Source organism: Lathamus discolor, chromosome 4, assembly GCF_037157495.1.
Source record: "Lathamus discolor isolate bLatDis1 chromosome 4, bLatDis1.hap1, whole genome shotgun sequence".
Classification (NCBI taxonomy): Eukaryota; Metazoa; Chordata; class Aves; order Psittaciformes; family Psittacidae; genus Lathamus; species Lathamus discolor.
In genome coordinates, this window is record NC_088887.1 from 103,233,096 (window position 1) to 103,247,718 (window position 14,623).

Consider the following 14,623-nt stretch of genomic DNA (forward strand, 5'->3'; position numbering starts at 1 on the left):
TACTGTAATTTCTGAGGCTGGTACTTTCAATTACAGGGTGCCTCTAGTGCCAGCTTACAATGTTTTGCCTGCTGTCTGGAGTGGTGCAGAGCTGAAATACTCGCCACACAGTTGTTACTCCAGCTGAAGGACAGGCTAACAACCATGTTGGAACTTGCACCCTTTTTGTTGCAATCATATTGTATGCTATCTGCTTAAACATAGATTGAATGATCTGCAGTCCCTAAGCAAAGCTTCTCTTGATACTGCCTGTGCAGATGTATGTGAGGCTGATAAGCTGATTGAACTCTCCTTGTATTTCTTCTTTTGAGCTTAAATAGTCTTACAAGCTATTTTCACTGCCTTAAATTTCTTACTGAGTACATTTTAAAATGCATCCTCAATCTTGTAACCTTCCTTTCTGTGTCACTGGAAGCATTTCTTTTTCCAAAGCCCAGGTCCATTAGTCATTTTGCCTAGCAGGCCACGCAGAGCCATTGTTGCTTTAAAACTTTATCCACTTTTCACTGAGAAATCAGATGACAGTGTCAGTACCGGGCTTTATTGGGCCTGTGATTAGACAAGAATGCGAATTCATTGTGACACTTGGTGAAGGGGGAAGAAAAGATTTCCGTGTGGATAAAAGCAAAAACTAGAGCCTGTAGGAACTTGCTCAATGACACTATTTTTTTCTAAACTAAAGACCTGTCACTTTATGTATGTGAAATTTTTTACTATGCAAAAGGCAGATGTGGCTGTAAGGAGAGCAGTAAGGCATTTTAAGATACTTTGATCAAAATCTAGTGGGCAGAGAACTTAGAGCAACAGAATTCTTTCACAGTTGATATTTGACTTTTAATCTATGTTTACAGTAGATACATATTTACATATCAACTGAATAAAAAAAATTCAGCAAGGAATTTATTAGATAACCAGGTCAGAATGTAGCTATGTGAATTTTCTGTATGTTTGCTGAAATTAAATGTTCTTCTAAGGAAAACAGCAAGAAGTTTTACTTGTCTTAGCTACTTGCAGTGCCTCATTTGAAAAGGCCTGTGAGAAGCCTCACTTCATAGGTTGACAGTCATTGAAGAGATACTTCCATTTGAAGTGTCTGGTGTTTGTTTTTTTCTTTGTTGTGTTTGGAGGTAGGGGGGAACATCTGTAGACTGGTATTGTATAAACATATGAAAAACTCAGTTACTGGGATTTTCTGGTTTGGATTATTGTTTCATAAAAAAGCCATCTGTATCTGTATCCTTATGTTCCAGCAGACGGAGGTACAGAGGTAGAAGAGAGTAAAGGAAAGGGTGATTGATCTCACCTAGCACTGTCTAAAGTTCAGTGTACCTAGACTAAGCTAATTGTTCAGAGATAAATAGATATTTCCACAGGGCAATTCAGTTCTTCTTGGAATAAGCTGATATGACTGATTCAGTAAATTACCCTTTTAGGTTTGCAGTCTGCTGTTGAGTGTGCTCTGTCCGCAGACAACCAGCTGAAACCTTTCTTGACTTGTGTGATATTTGTTTTTAAAGTCACAGGGTAGTCTTTTGACTTATAATTATTTAATTTTGTAAAAAAACCCAAAAAACAACCCTCGCAGCCCCCCTTCCCCTCAAATACCTAACCCCACCCTCTCCTGTAAGGTCTTCTAGGTAGAGAAAATACTAAGCAAATCTTAAAATCTGTGGTTGAATTGTTATTTAAGCTTTGCTGGAACTAAATGCTTGTTAGAGGACCAGCATATTGGTCTCTAACAGTGAGTCGTATGTCTCTTATTTCTGTGTCTTTATTTGATGGTAGGCTTTCTGTTTTGTTTAGAGATAGTAGGAGAGCTGGGGAGGAAAAGAACAAGGCATTTCCCTTGGCAGAAGTGTAAATGCAGTGCTGGCTCACTGCATGCTCTTTAAGTCACTTTTTCAGTCACATTCTTTAGCTTCATCCAAGCATCTAAGTCTCACTATTGTTTCTGAAGGAAAGAGATGAATTTTAAATCTAAATCATGACCTGGAAAACTGGCACAAAGACTTGAAGACCCTGGGCAGTTTACCTGTTGTGCCAGTACTCTCTCCATCTTCCTGATGCTACAGAGAGAAATTTCATAATTATCACCAAAACAAGCCGATGCATTAGTTGTCTACAAAATACTATTTGATGTGAACAAGAATTTTCAGAGTCCACTAAGCCTTCAGTCTATTGCCTGACTGTAGCATCTCCTTTTTATTGTAGAGTGCAAGTTTTGGAGACTGTATAGGCAACATATTGAATAATTAATCTGCACCACCTGCACAGAAGAATGCAGTTACCTGCTGTGATGCCATGTTATAGCAACTTCCCCAGCACTTTTCTGAAAAGGTCTCATCCATACTGTGCACACAGTCAAGATGGCAGATTATGTGTTCCCCAGACGTGTCCCTTGCTGCTCCTTTGCTTGTGTCTGGAGGCTAATACAAGGGTACTAGGAAATCACTTCTTAAAGCTTGTCAGTTCAGTACAAATAATTGTGTGGAGAGCTTTGGGCTGAAAAGTCTGGAGGTAAATTTGCTCTGATACCTCTGCATCCCTTGCAGCCAGGCTGGAGGCCAGGAAAGATAAAAGGAAGCTCATACAGAATCAGTCATCGTGATCCAGTCATCTTATATACACATACTTGACTAATCATTCTACATCTTCATCCAGATCAGGTTCTTGTCACAGACTGACTTTAGTGATCTGAAAGTTTGTTTTTTTGGGGGGGGTGTGTTTTTTTTTGGGGGGGGTGGGTGGGTATGGGGGTGGTGTTTTGTGTGTAGTTTTTTGGTTTTGTTTTATTGTGACAATTATGTGTATTATTTTGACTGATTATGTGGAGGTAAGAGGACTGCTTAGGACATGACAGAAAATAAATAATGAATTAGCTATTAAAAAAAAAAAAAACCAAGAGAATATTTCTAGGATAGAGCATGTAATAAAGGGGGAGGAATGAAGAGCTGCTTCCAAAGACAAAGAACAGTATTGTGGATTAAGGCAAGGGGCTCTACTGGATGTCTGGGACATCCTGGGTCACCTAAGCTCTAAGAAAGGGGATGAGCTGGAAGCAATCTCTAAGCATTATGTGCTTAACCTTTTCTCCTCTGCTTTTTGAGTGCTTTGGGGAAGAATGAACAGTGTTGTTTTGGAAAGAAGTTGCCATTTTGAACTGTTTACTCAGTCACTGGTAACAACTAAGCAAGTCTTAACAGTTAAGCTTGTCATAGATTATTCCCCCAAAAACTGTAGAGGTGCAAGGTGGTACTTACAAAGGTGTGAAGGCAGGAGAAATTGTCTTTAAGGAGCGTGTTGGTACGACAATTCTTATTAGAAGTGTGGCATCTAAACTATAGAGTTAACAAAGAATCCCTAGCAGCAGTAAGCAAAAGAACATGGATATATATTTCTGTGAACTCTCAATAGCATCTACACTGCGACTGATAGTATCATGGTATGTCAGTTAATTTCTCCTAAGGTCAAATTTTGTTTTTCATCTTCCCCCTTGTCCTGCCTGTAGGTCTATGGGAAATATTTGAAAGAAGGGTACAAGTGGCTGTGCTTCTGAATTTAATGCAAAATCTCCTGAAACAGAGAGACATTTCTTAATAAGTGTTGTGATTAAACCCCAGCCAATAACTCAGAGCCATGCAGCCGCTCACTCACTGAAGACAATGCTTTCTTCTTCTTCTTCTTTTTTTTTTTTTTATTGTGAAGAAGATGCCTTCTAGGAAAGATGACTTGAAAATTCTTCTCTTACATGCTACTGTGGGATTCTGCACCCCTTGTTTAAAACTTAGGGCATGTTTGACGTATTACACGTAATTAAAATGTATATAATGCAAGGATACTACACCAGTTAGAGGAAGTTAGTCTTGTATACCTGTGCCTGTACCGCATTGTCCCTATTTTGAAATAAACCACAAATATGACTTCTTTGCCAGTATAGTATTTTTGGATAATCATCTGAACTAATGCAATTTTTTTAATAGAAGAAAATTGTTCAGTTTCTATAGCTGAATGAGAAAAAACATGAACCTCACAAGTAATCTTTTTTTTGTTGTTGTTGTTACTATTTTTTTCTGTGTGCACAAATCTGAAAGTTGTTCCCTTCAACAGCTGTCATTCGGTTCTCTCGCGTGTACACATCTTGAATGACAGTTGGCAACATAGAAATGTTTAAGTGAAGAATGTGGCTTCATCCTGCATGAATGGGGAATGTAATAACTGTCTGGTTGACTCCCAGATATCAGAGTGCCGAATGACTAACTATAACCAGGGCTGTGGTAATTCTCTCCTAAATTTAACTGCTCTCTACCAAAAAAAACCTCACCCCCAAACCCTGTAAATGCACAAATGGTAGAAGCTACCTTAATGGGAGGAACGTTTATGTTTTTTATGGGCAGAACATCTATTGAAGAATTACTTAGCAGCAGATCCTGTACTACTGTACAGATTGACAAGTGGTGTAATTGTTTAATGGTGGAAACAGTTCTGAAGCTGTTGGTTAACATGTCTTCTGTTCTTATTACATTTTGAGTGGTTTAGTTTCCAAGGCAACTGCTCACGTCAGCATACAGAGGTGCTTAAAGCTATGAGAAGACATTTCCCAACAAATCCTTAATTTAGTGACAAAACATAAAGGACTAACTTCCGTCCTTCTTTCCAACATCTGCAGAGAATTCAGGATTCCCTGTGAGCCAGCAGCATGTCATGGTAATACAGAGATTTACCAGAGAGGAGTGATTGGGATGAATACCTAAGTGAGGCATGGTATTTACTGATGGAAAAAATATGCCTTTGATAAGATCTCTTTACTGGGAGGACTAGAAAGTGAATAATGAAGAGATCGTAATTGTTGTTGTTAAGGCATTGTTGTGGTGAGGTTTTATCTTGGTATTGGTTTTGTCTTCCTGTTGGAAAGAGAAAACTGGATTATTGTAAAGCAGCACATTGTGAACACAGTGCACAGCACTGTGGAAGGTGCTATATTTACAGATGGTACTTTTCCTGGACCTATATTTCTTAGTCAAGTAGGTCACTTTCTGAACTAACTGGGGCTGCTTTCTTGAGGGAGTAGAGTAAGGCTAATAAGCATCCTAAAACTGTGGAGCTGATGAGCCATTACTGCAATGGCTTTAGTTCAAAATTCCAGTGAAGTACAAAAGAAGTACTATTTTCAGTGCCTTGTGAACCAATAGGAGGACTTTGTCTGTAAGAGAGCACAGTGGTTATCTGTTAAACAAAAAACAAGAGTAATTATCCATGGGTGGAAAAATTAAAATCTCCGAACAGTCTGTTGTGGTCACCCTGATCTGCCATAATAAGCAGAACAAAGGGGTTTGATCTTCTTCTTTTGGCTCCCAGACTTGTAGCTATATTTGAATAGTATCTCCTATAGCATAAACACTGATACTTAAAAACTTTCCGATGATTGAAAAATCCCCCATAACCCTTGATAATTACTGTAAATGGCTTAATATTATATGGTGCACCTTTTGATAAGAATTTAACCAGCTCCAGCTTCCAGTAATTTGTCTTGATTAGGTCTTTGGCAGCTAGAGAGAAATTCTTAATTAAGTTTCTGTTTCTGGTATAGTTGCTTAGTCTGTAGGCCTTTTTACCTTCTCTTTGACACGATGAATACATAGGGATCCTTGAATGTTGTAGTAAAGGGGTATGGTCTGATCCCTCAGTTGTTTTTTTCTAAACTCTACAGTTTACTGTCAGTATCCTACAGGAGACAATGTTCAAAGAACATCTGTCTTAGCCTGAAACACAGAAATACCATCACTCTATACCATTATTTGAGATCCCATTTTATACATCCAAACACTGTATTTGCTCTTTGTGGTCTTAACATTACAGCAAGCACTAACGTTTACCAGTTCACCCATCAGAGGTAGCACTCCTCATTTAAAACAACTATTTCCACATTCTCAAAATATCAATTAGAAATCTTTCCCAGTTGTCATTCATTATATTTCCTTCTTTTAATTGCTTGAACCGCACATCAGCAACCATCTTATTTCCCTAGAACCCAGTGTCTGATTGACAAGACATTTTAATTACCCAGATAACGTTGCTCAGCTTCCGCGATTGTTGGACTGGACCCTTTTTCCAGTCTTTCTGGACTTCTGTTGCTTCAGAGGGCCTCATTCAGCCTCTTTTATGTGTCTTGAATTCAAGGTATCCCCAAGTTTACTGGTTCAAAACTGGTACTGGAGCAGCTGCTGTTTAGCGTCCTCCTTTGATGATGATGTTGGGGGCATTATTTCATCCTTTATATCCTGGCTCATGTCACTTACCTAGTTAACAGCTCACTTGCAGAAGTTTTTTCTTTTCCCCCTTTTTTTATTTTGGTAACTGAGAGGAACCTCAAAGAAATTCACTTTGCCATTCCATTTATGTTGTCTCCTGTTTCCATGCTGCACCATGCTACAGGTAGAAAATTGAGTCATTTCTTAATCCTGTGGTGCTACTAATTTGTAAGCCTGCTTGTCAGAAAAGTCTTCCATGATTATTGTAATGTTATTTTTCATCCTTTCAAACATTAGTTTTCTTCTGATGTATAGCCACCAGTCAGTACAGGGTTTTGTTTACTGGTCAGTGGCACAGTGATCATGGAAGAGAAGGGAAACTCTCCAACAAAGCTATTTGCTGCTCCCCAGCTCTGCATATTGCCCTGCAATATTACTAACAAAGCTTTGCTGCTCTCATCTACTCCTCTGCTCAAGCCAAAAGGGATGAACAACTGGCTCAGTTACTGAGCATAGCATCTGTAGTCAGGAGTACAGAATCTCAGGGATGGTCCTGGCATGTACATTACATTGTACTAAAATATATTTGAAAAACCCAGTTACTAAAGAGATGGTCCTCAAGAAAACATTTCCCAGTTAAGTAGAGGTATGGATAAACAAATTAGGGTACTTGCTTTTCTTCCCTCCAGTAGAGGAGCACCTTCCTCTTTTGAACAGTTCAAGTTCTGCTAGAATTCCTGCAGATCAGGAATGGTCAGACTGTGTTATCTTTGCTTCTGTTTAAGTACTTCATGAATGTACATAGGAAAATGTTTTTAAAATCTTTCTGTATCAGTTTGTTACACAAATATTTGCCAATGGAATGAAAAGTGTGTTTTGTAAGTTTCAGGAATATTAGGAAATCTTTAATCTGTTATACCAACTGCACCAATTTATACTTATGAGAGGTAATATTTATGGAATTATTACTTCTATTGAAGGGTTCATTGAGAAAAAAAAATGCTTTAGTTATGGTGAGATGTTTGCTTTCGCGAGGGACAGTTTTAATGTCTTTCTTCAGAATGTGTACCATGCTGTTGAAGGGTAAATTAAAATCTAATTCCTAACCTTGGAAGAATTGTATATTGGTTATGATTAAGTCCCACAGGAAATCCCAAAAGTTTGAATAATTGAAGAGGTAGTGCTCAGAATAATAACAGCAAGTGGAGTCTCAACATGAAGAGTGTTAAAGGAACTTCATGCCTCATCTCTCTCCTAGTGCTACCGATACTGAATACTGTGATAGATTTAAGTTACAACTTGTAAAGGAAGGTAGAAAAAATATTTCCTAAAATTATATATTGAGACTATTTAAAATGTTTAAGAAGTGAAGTATTGCTCCATCATGGGTTTTTTTTTCTGTGAAGATTGCATGGCTGTGTAAATTAACCTGTTACCCCTTTTCATCCCCTCTGTTGCTGCAAGCTGGTGATTCAGGGTGATTTAGGAGTGTCACGTGGAACAATCATGTTTACAAGGTTGTACAAAACTGAAGAGTCAATATGTTTAAAAATACATCCTTTTGTGGATTTTCTTGAAAGAAATCTTAGTTTTGCTGCAAATGGGATGTGGAATATTTCAAGAAATAATAAAAATGCTGTTGAAGAAGCAGAGACTATACATTATGTTCTTATTTTTGTGGTGATTTTTTCTAAGACTTTTGCAGTTCATATTTGTAAAGAATTTTTCTGCTGTAAATACAAGTACCCTTTGAAATGGATCAACAGCCACTTGCAGACTCAAGCACAAGCTTGTAACTGATCATGGGGAATTTTTATTCTTTGGGAGATTCTGAGCAGAGTTTTTTTCTTAATTGGGACAAAACATCAAACTCATTTGTGGATGGAGCGCTTCAAAAACATCAACACTGTTTTTGTTTAAAATATTGATGAAATGCCTGTGTTCTCACAAAATGTTTTAATTAAACCAAATCCTCATTTCCCAATGAGAAAAATTCCAGTGTTTTTTTTCAATCTGTTTTGCACAAAAGCACAAAGCTCTGAGTTAAAATCCACTTGCTATAGTAGGAATTAGTTTTTGCATGCATGACAGAATTGAATTTTGGTTACTTAATGAGAATATCTTTATCATGCATAAAAGATAAACCATTCTGTTGGAAAGTTGTTGGCTTGCAAAACTAGTATTACTAGGTTAGAGTTTTGCTATCTGTTTTTCATGTCTATCTTGAGTCCTTTATCAAATTGGATAAGATAACTGAGCCCCTTTGGTTAGGAATCTCACGCTGAATTTACCTGAAAACAAACATCAACGTGTTTTGTCAAGTCTTAAGCAAACATTGCTGAGGGAGGAGATCAGTGAAGCTCAGTTTGGAGCAGTTAGGCAGGCAGAAGAGAAGGACACTCAGCATTAAACCTTTGCTGCAGCAGGGTATGGAGAAATACAATCCCTTGGTGCTGGTTTTGGAGTGTTTTTGCTGAAGGCACCACTTCAGCAGATATCCTCAGCAGGTGTATTTACAGTTGTTCATTCTAAGTTGTTAATTTTAACAATGACTGAAAAATCATTCCTTATATTCTTTTGGCTGGTAAAATTCAGGTTCCAGCCACCCACTAAGATGGGAGAAGCGCAGTGAGTATAGCACATCCACATGCCTGCTGTTGTGCCATTCCCTGAAGGGCATGGGCTGCCTGCTGGTGTTGGCACTCAGCTGCCCATGGCTCTACATGTGTGCACAGGTCTGCTTTGGCTTGCTTTGTGTTTGCATTGAGGTTGCTGGCTGACATTTGAGATGCATTATCTCCTTACCATCAAAACAGGAAAAAGAAATACTTGGGTTTGATTATAATAATGTTTACAAGGCAACAGTATGCAGCATTTTTCTATTAGGTTAAGGGGAGCTGTTCTGGAAGTTTAAAGCATCTTTAGGCTTGGTTTTTAAGTATTCCAATACAAATGAAATTGAACAACTACTATCTTATTACATGAATCAAACCATGCTACCATTCTACTTTGTCATGTAACCATTGTAGCTAACCCTATCTTGTCATGTTGGTCAGTTTAACAAAATCCATGCTAGAACAACTTCCCAAAACACTTTTGCTAGGGAACGGTTTCAGTGCCAGGATTATGCTCATGTGGCAGGAGCCTCTGCTTCTCTTTGCTAAAGCCTTTGAAGGTAGAAGGCTTTCGTTTTCCCATTCCTTTGTAGGTGTTTCTGCTTGCATGTGTCTGCACATCTACTGGGAAACCCTAGTACCACCAAGCACCAAGCAGCTGCTCGTTGTGCTCTTCTGCAGACTGCAGAAGGAGCAGAACTGTGGAACTGTAGCTGAAAATTGTCAGTGGTTAGGGTCAATCTCCAAAAATGGTCTGTGATTAAATTCAGCTCAAGTGATTTTATTATAATTGCAGGCTACTATTGAGGACTTCTGACATTCTTTAGATCTCCCTTGTATATGTAGTAAGGGGACCATACGGTGACTTGTTTCCTGTCTAGTTATGTAGACCTAATTATTTATTTCTCAAGCTTAATCTTTAGCCAAAAAAAAAAAGGGGGAAGGGGGGTGGAGAGAGGGGCAAAAAATAGGCTGGACCACAATAGACTAATTTTTAGTTAGATTAAGTTAAACAGATCCACTTGGAAATAAAAATGTACCTTTTGATGACAAAGCACAGATTTGCTGGTGTATTACTCAATTTTTCTTCCATTAAAAGATGTTTATTTGTATGGTGATTTTGCTGTGTAATAATAAGATCCATCTTTTCCATCTGCATGTGTCAGAGGCTGGACTATTCCTACACCACTGTTGCATTGTTTTGCTGGCTTTTTTTTTTTCCTTCCCAGCATGTTCTTTGATGGATTAAACCTTCACTGAAATTATTGTTCATATAGACATAGTGGTGGTAATTTTTTTTTTTTTTTTGGATGATGCTATTCTTAAATCTTGCAAACAACGTGTCAAACTGCAAAGTTCAGATTTTTGGAGTCTTGAAGACAAGCCTTTGGGCAATTTTTTTAAAGGAAGGCTTATAGAGTGATAGGGTAAAGTGTTATGCAAGACAGGATTATTAGAAGTTTGTATGATGAGCAGCTGCTGCCACTGGTTTATTAATGTCTTGCTCTGATTCAGAACTGTCTTTTGGAAGATCAAACTGTGGCTTTGGGGTGCTTCTAGAAATCTGTATAGTTCTTTGCACTTCTCAATATTTTTGTCAGCTACAGTGGGCACTGCTGCAGATTAGCCCTGCTGCAGCTTTCTGCACTGGCAGTGTCTGCTTCTCAGGCTGGTGTTCGGATTCTTGCCACTGTAAAAAGCATAAGTCATTTATGTATATAGCGCTTAGAGAGTTACTAAGGAGGTTCAGTTTGCGAAAGGCTTACAGACCTGACATTTGATGGACTGGTTTAATAGATAGCCACCCAGCAGAGCTCAACACCAAGGGTGAGGATCTGGGGTTAGTAATGTTACCTAAATTGCACAGTAGTCATTACTTCAATATCTTTTATATATAAATCCTCTGCATTTCATTTTGTGTTAAAAAACACCCACAAAATCAACTGTCACATTTTCATCATTTTTTGGGAACTCTGTAGATTAAGTTTTTTTCTGAGTATTATTTCTAGCATATAAGATTGTCTTTTTAGACTTCAAGACTGCTGCAGTTGCATCTATAAAAGTGACAGGTATGGTTGCACCCTGAGTTACTTGGTGGGTTGCAGTAGTTGAACATAAGCTGTTCCTGTGCATCTGTTTTGAGGCACTGCTGTTTTTTAGATCCTTGAAGTCTTCCATTTCATCTGTAGTCTCTTGTTCTGACTGTGGACAGTAGAACTAGAAAAATCCTGGTACTTCGTTGTTCAATTGTACGAAGTACGGGGTCTGCTAAAATACCTTTTTATTTTAACTTTGTCATGTGATATCTGTATAGTCTGTATTCTGTTATTTGTGATATCTGTAATAGTATTTTTCAAGCATCCATAAGCTGGAGCTGACTTGTATATGTTGCAGCATTTTTTTTAAAGACTTCTTCCTGGAAGCTAAGCATTTTGAATTGATTTTGAAAGATGCTATTAAAAGGTAATTACTAGTGGAAGTACCAAATAAAACGAAAGTTTCAATTATTCAGGCTTCTTAGAGGAGGCAAGGTATGGAGACGGGATGGCTGTATTGGTAATTAGTATTTTTCAAAAGACCAAATAAAAACAGATGAATGCTTAATGAAGTTATAAGTGGTGAATTTTGCAGCATTTGAAAGAAGCATTGGCTGTATACACCGATACTTTATTTAAACATAAGATTCAACTTTTATCCTGATAATGTAGGGATTCTTACAAAATGATAGTGGAAGATAATATACACAGCATTAATTAGAGAGAAATATAAATAGGATATGGAACTCAGGATGTCTAATCCTAAGAGGAATCTTGCCTTAAAACTTCTCAAAATTGATGGAATCCAGAGGCTGAGAGGGTCATTTGACTAAAATCTGAAGGACAAGACACATGTGATGAAAGATCAAAGAAAGAAAGCTTGGGAGAGAGATGGAACAGGAAGGATTCTGTGCAGAGATGCTGACAAGTTTTAGGTGGAAGTGGGCAGGTAAGAGGGAAATAAGGCAACTGGAAGCAGGCCTTTAACATGGATTTTGCTTTGAGGTAATAAAGTAATCCAAGCTGAAGACCTTCACCTCTGTGATATTTCTGTGTGCAGAGGATTTGTTTCCCAAGGTGGCAAGTTCTTAAGGAATGGATGTAGGGCTAATGAAGGTTAAACAGTTTAGTTTGGATTCCAGAGGTCAGAAGTTCACACCAGGCTAAGATTAAATTAAAGCTAAGCCTTTAGCTCTAATGGTTGGTTTAGCTTTAATGGATGGTTTCTAGATTTTAAAGATGTTTAGACTGTATGAATTGGGCCACTAGAAGGAGGTTCTATTCCAACAGCTATGTTGAGAAAACATTATTTTCACTACAGGGGTGTTTCACTGCCATCACGTGTAACGCTACAATAAAAAAACAAGCACAGGAACAGGCAATGAAAAGGAAAAGCTTTCAAAATAAAATCATTGGACTCTGTATTGATTAAAAGAGTATTAACCATTCTGCCTTTATTTTTTTTTAAGTTTTGCCTGTTTTTATAGTTTTCTTCAGCAGAAATGTTATCCTCCACATCTTTTTCTTTAGGTCCTAGTGCTTTTGCAGGTTCTTCAATGTAGAATAAGCTTCCAGGAAGAGATAAGCAATGTCTTCTTGATGCTATTAGCTGAAAAAAGAGTTTTATTAATTTTCTAAGACATTCCAAAACTTATGTATCAAAGTGTACAAGCCAGCATTGGCTGTCTTCTATAAAAAAGACATAGCTTGTTACCAATATCACCTCAGTCAGTGAACATGTTTGGGTTTGAGACAGGTGAAACTTCAGGTGGTTTCATCTGTTCCTTGTCACATTTTGATTTTCTTTCTAGAAACACGTGAAGTGCATTTACTAAGCTATTGATCATTTCAGTTTATGCTTCAAGCAGTGTTTGTTCATGTTCTGTGGAGCATTGATGAAAAGTCAGTCCATGGCAAGATGAGAACAGCGTCTTGGCTTTAATGAAAAATAGCAGTGTGAGTCCAGGTCTTGTTTTGTTTTCAGTTTTCCTTGCACTTTACAAGATCAAGAAACATTTCCTGTAAAAAGTGTCTGCCACCAGAAAGCAGTGCTGTAAATAAAGCACATACTTCTTTAACAAGTCAGTTCATCTGTCTTTCTTTTTCCGAAGTGACAAATTGTGTAATACAAAAGGTGAGCTTGATAAACCCGGGTTATCGTATATATTTCTATAAGAACTTAAAATACTGTCTAATATGAAAAGAATTAGTGCATTTATGGTTCAATGCAGTTCTAGGTTTGGGGTTTTTTTCTGGTTTTGGTTTTTGGTTTGGGTTTTTTTGTTTTGTTTTGCTTCTTCTGTATGGGCTCCTTGCCCTGAACTGACATATGAACTGGATGTAAATTGGTTTTGAGTCATATTTAAGAATGTTATTCACTGATGAGATTCCACTTTTATAACGCATAATGGAGGCAGATTATTTAGGACTGTTTTTTATAGTGCTCAGTTTAGCTCTTTACTGAAGCGCACAACCCCAGGTGTTTTTTTCAGGGCTGTCCAGAGTGGGACAGAACATATTTGGGCTGGCTTCTGGCCACCAGCTGTCTTGTTCCCCATGCAACCTTCTGTGGAACAAACCTGGCCCTTTGTTTAGCACAGGTGCGATTTCCATCTCTGTGCCCCCCCTTCAGGCTGGGTCAGGAGCTGTAGTGTAGCCCATGGAAATCTTTAACCAGAACCATGGGCAGAAACCTCAAGTAATAAGGAACAAAAACATATTGCAAAGTGCAATTCCTGACTAAAACTCCTGCATTTGGTTAGTTAAATAGGTTCTGTTCTGGCATGTGGCTTTCAAATGTGTTGGGTATCATAAGGGCTTTCCTCATAGTTTGAATTGTAGGGGGCTGATTGCACTGTTTCTGCTAAAACATGATATCTGCAGCTTATATCTAAGGTTGTGCAATTCTTGTGGCCAGTGTTCAAAGTATCAGTTTTACAGGATTTTAAGGCTGTTCATTAAAGCTGCTGTTTCCCATCATCCTGATGAGGTCTACAAACCTAAGCTTCAGCGAATTTTTATCTTTGTTCATTCTGAAACCAACTAAAATTACCCACTTCTAGTGATCCATGTGAGTGCTAGTGATATAGATAGCAGTAGCCTGAAGAACATAAAGGAGGACTACAGAGCTCTGGGAGAGGTGGTTAGGGGCTCTGAAGCTCAGGTAGTCTTTTTGTCAATTCTCCAGGATACAGGGGAGGACTCCAAAAAGGCTAGAAGGATTAGCCAAGTTAATAAATGGTTAGAAGGGTGGTGCCATAGTCAGGGGTTTGGGTGTCTTCAACACAGGACCCAAGTTTGTAGGCCAGGTCTACTGGGGGCTGGTGGAGCTGCACTGATAAGGGGAAGAGTGGTTTTGGTAGGAGGCTTGTCAGGCTGGTCAAGGATGCTTTAAAATAGATGTGTTGGGGGAGGGAGGCATCCTTCCATCCCAACACACCCAGTCAGTTGCCAGCATCTATAACAAATGCTCGGAGCAATGTAGAGATATTCCAGCCGCTCCAGCTTCATGTGGAGCTCGTCTCAGATGCCTCTATACAAACGCCCGTAGCATGGGGAACAAACAAGAGGAATTAGAGATGTATGCACGTCTACGGGGGTATGATATAATAGGCATCACAGAAACATGGTGGGATGGCTCCTATGACTGGAGTGTTGGAATGGAAGGTTACAGGCTCTTTAGAAAAGACAGGCCTGGCAGGTGGGGAGGGGGAATTGCCCTTTA

The 14,623-nt window shown here is 38.5% G+C and overlaps 1 protein-coding gene across 4 annotated transcripts in view; it reads left to right on the forward strand.

Moving 5' to 3' along the window:
* DCLK1 (doublecortin like kinase 1) overlaps positions 1-14,623 on the forward strand; it is a 250,495-nt gene that overhangs the window by 74,090 nt on the left and 161,782 nt on the right. The window lies entirely within an intron of this gene.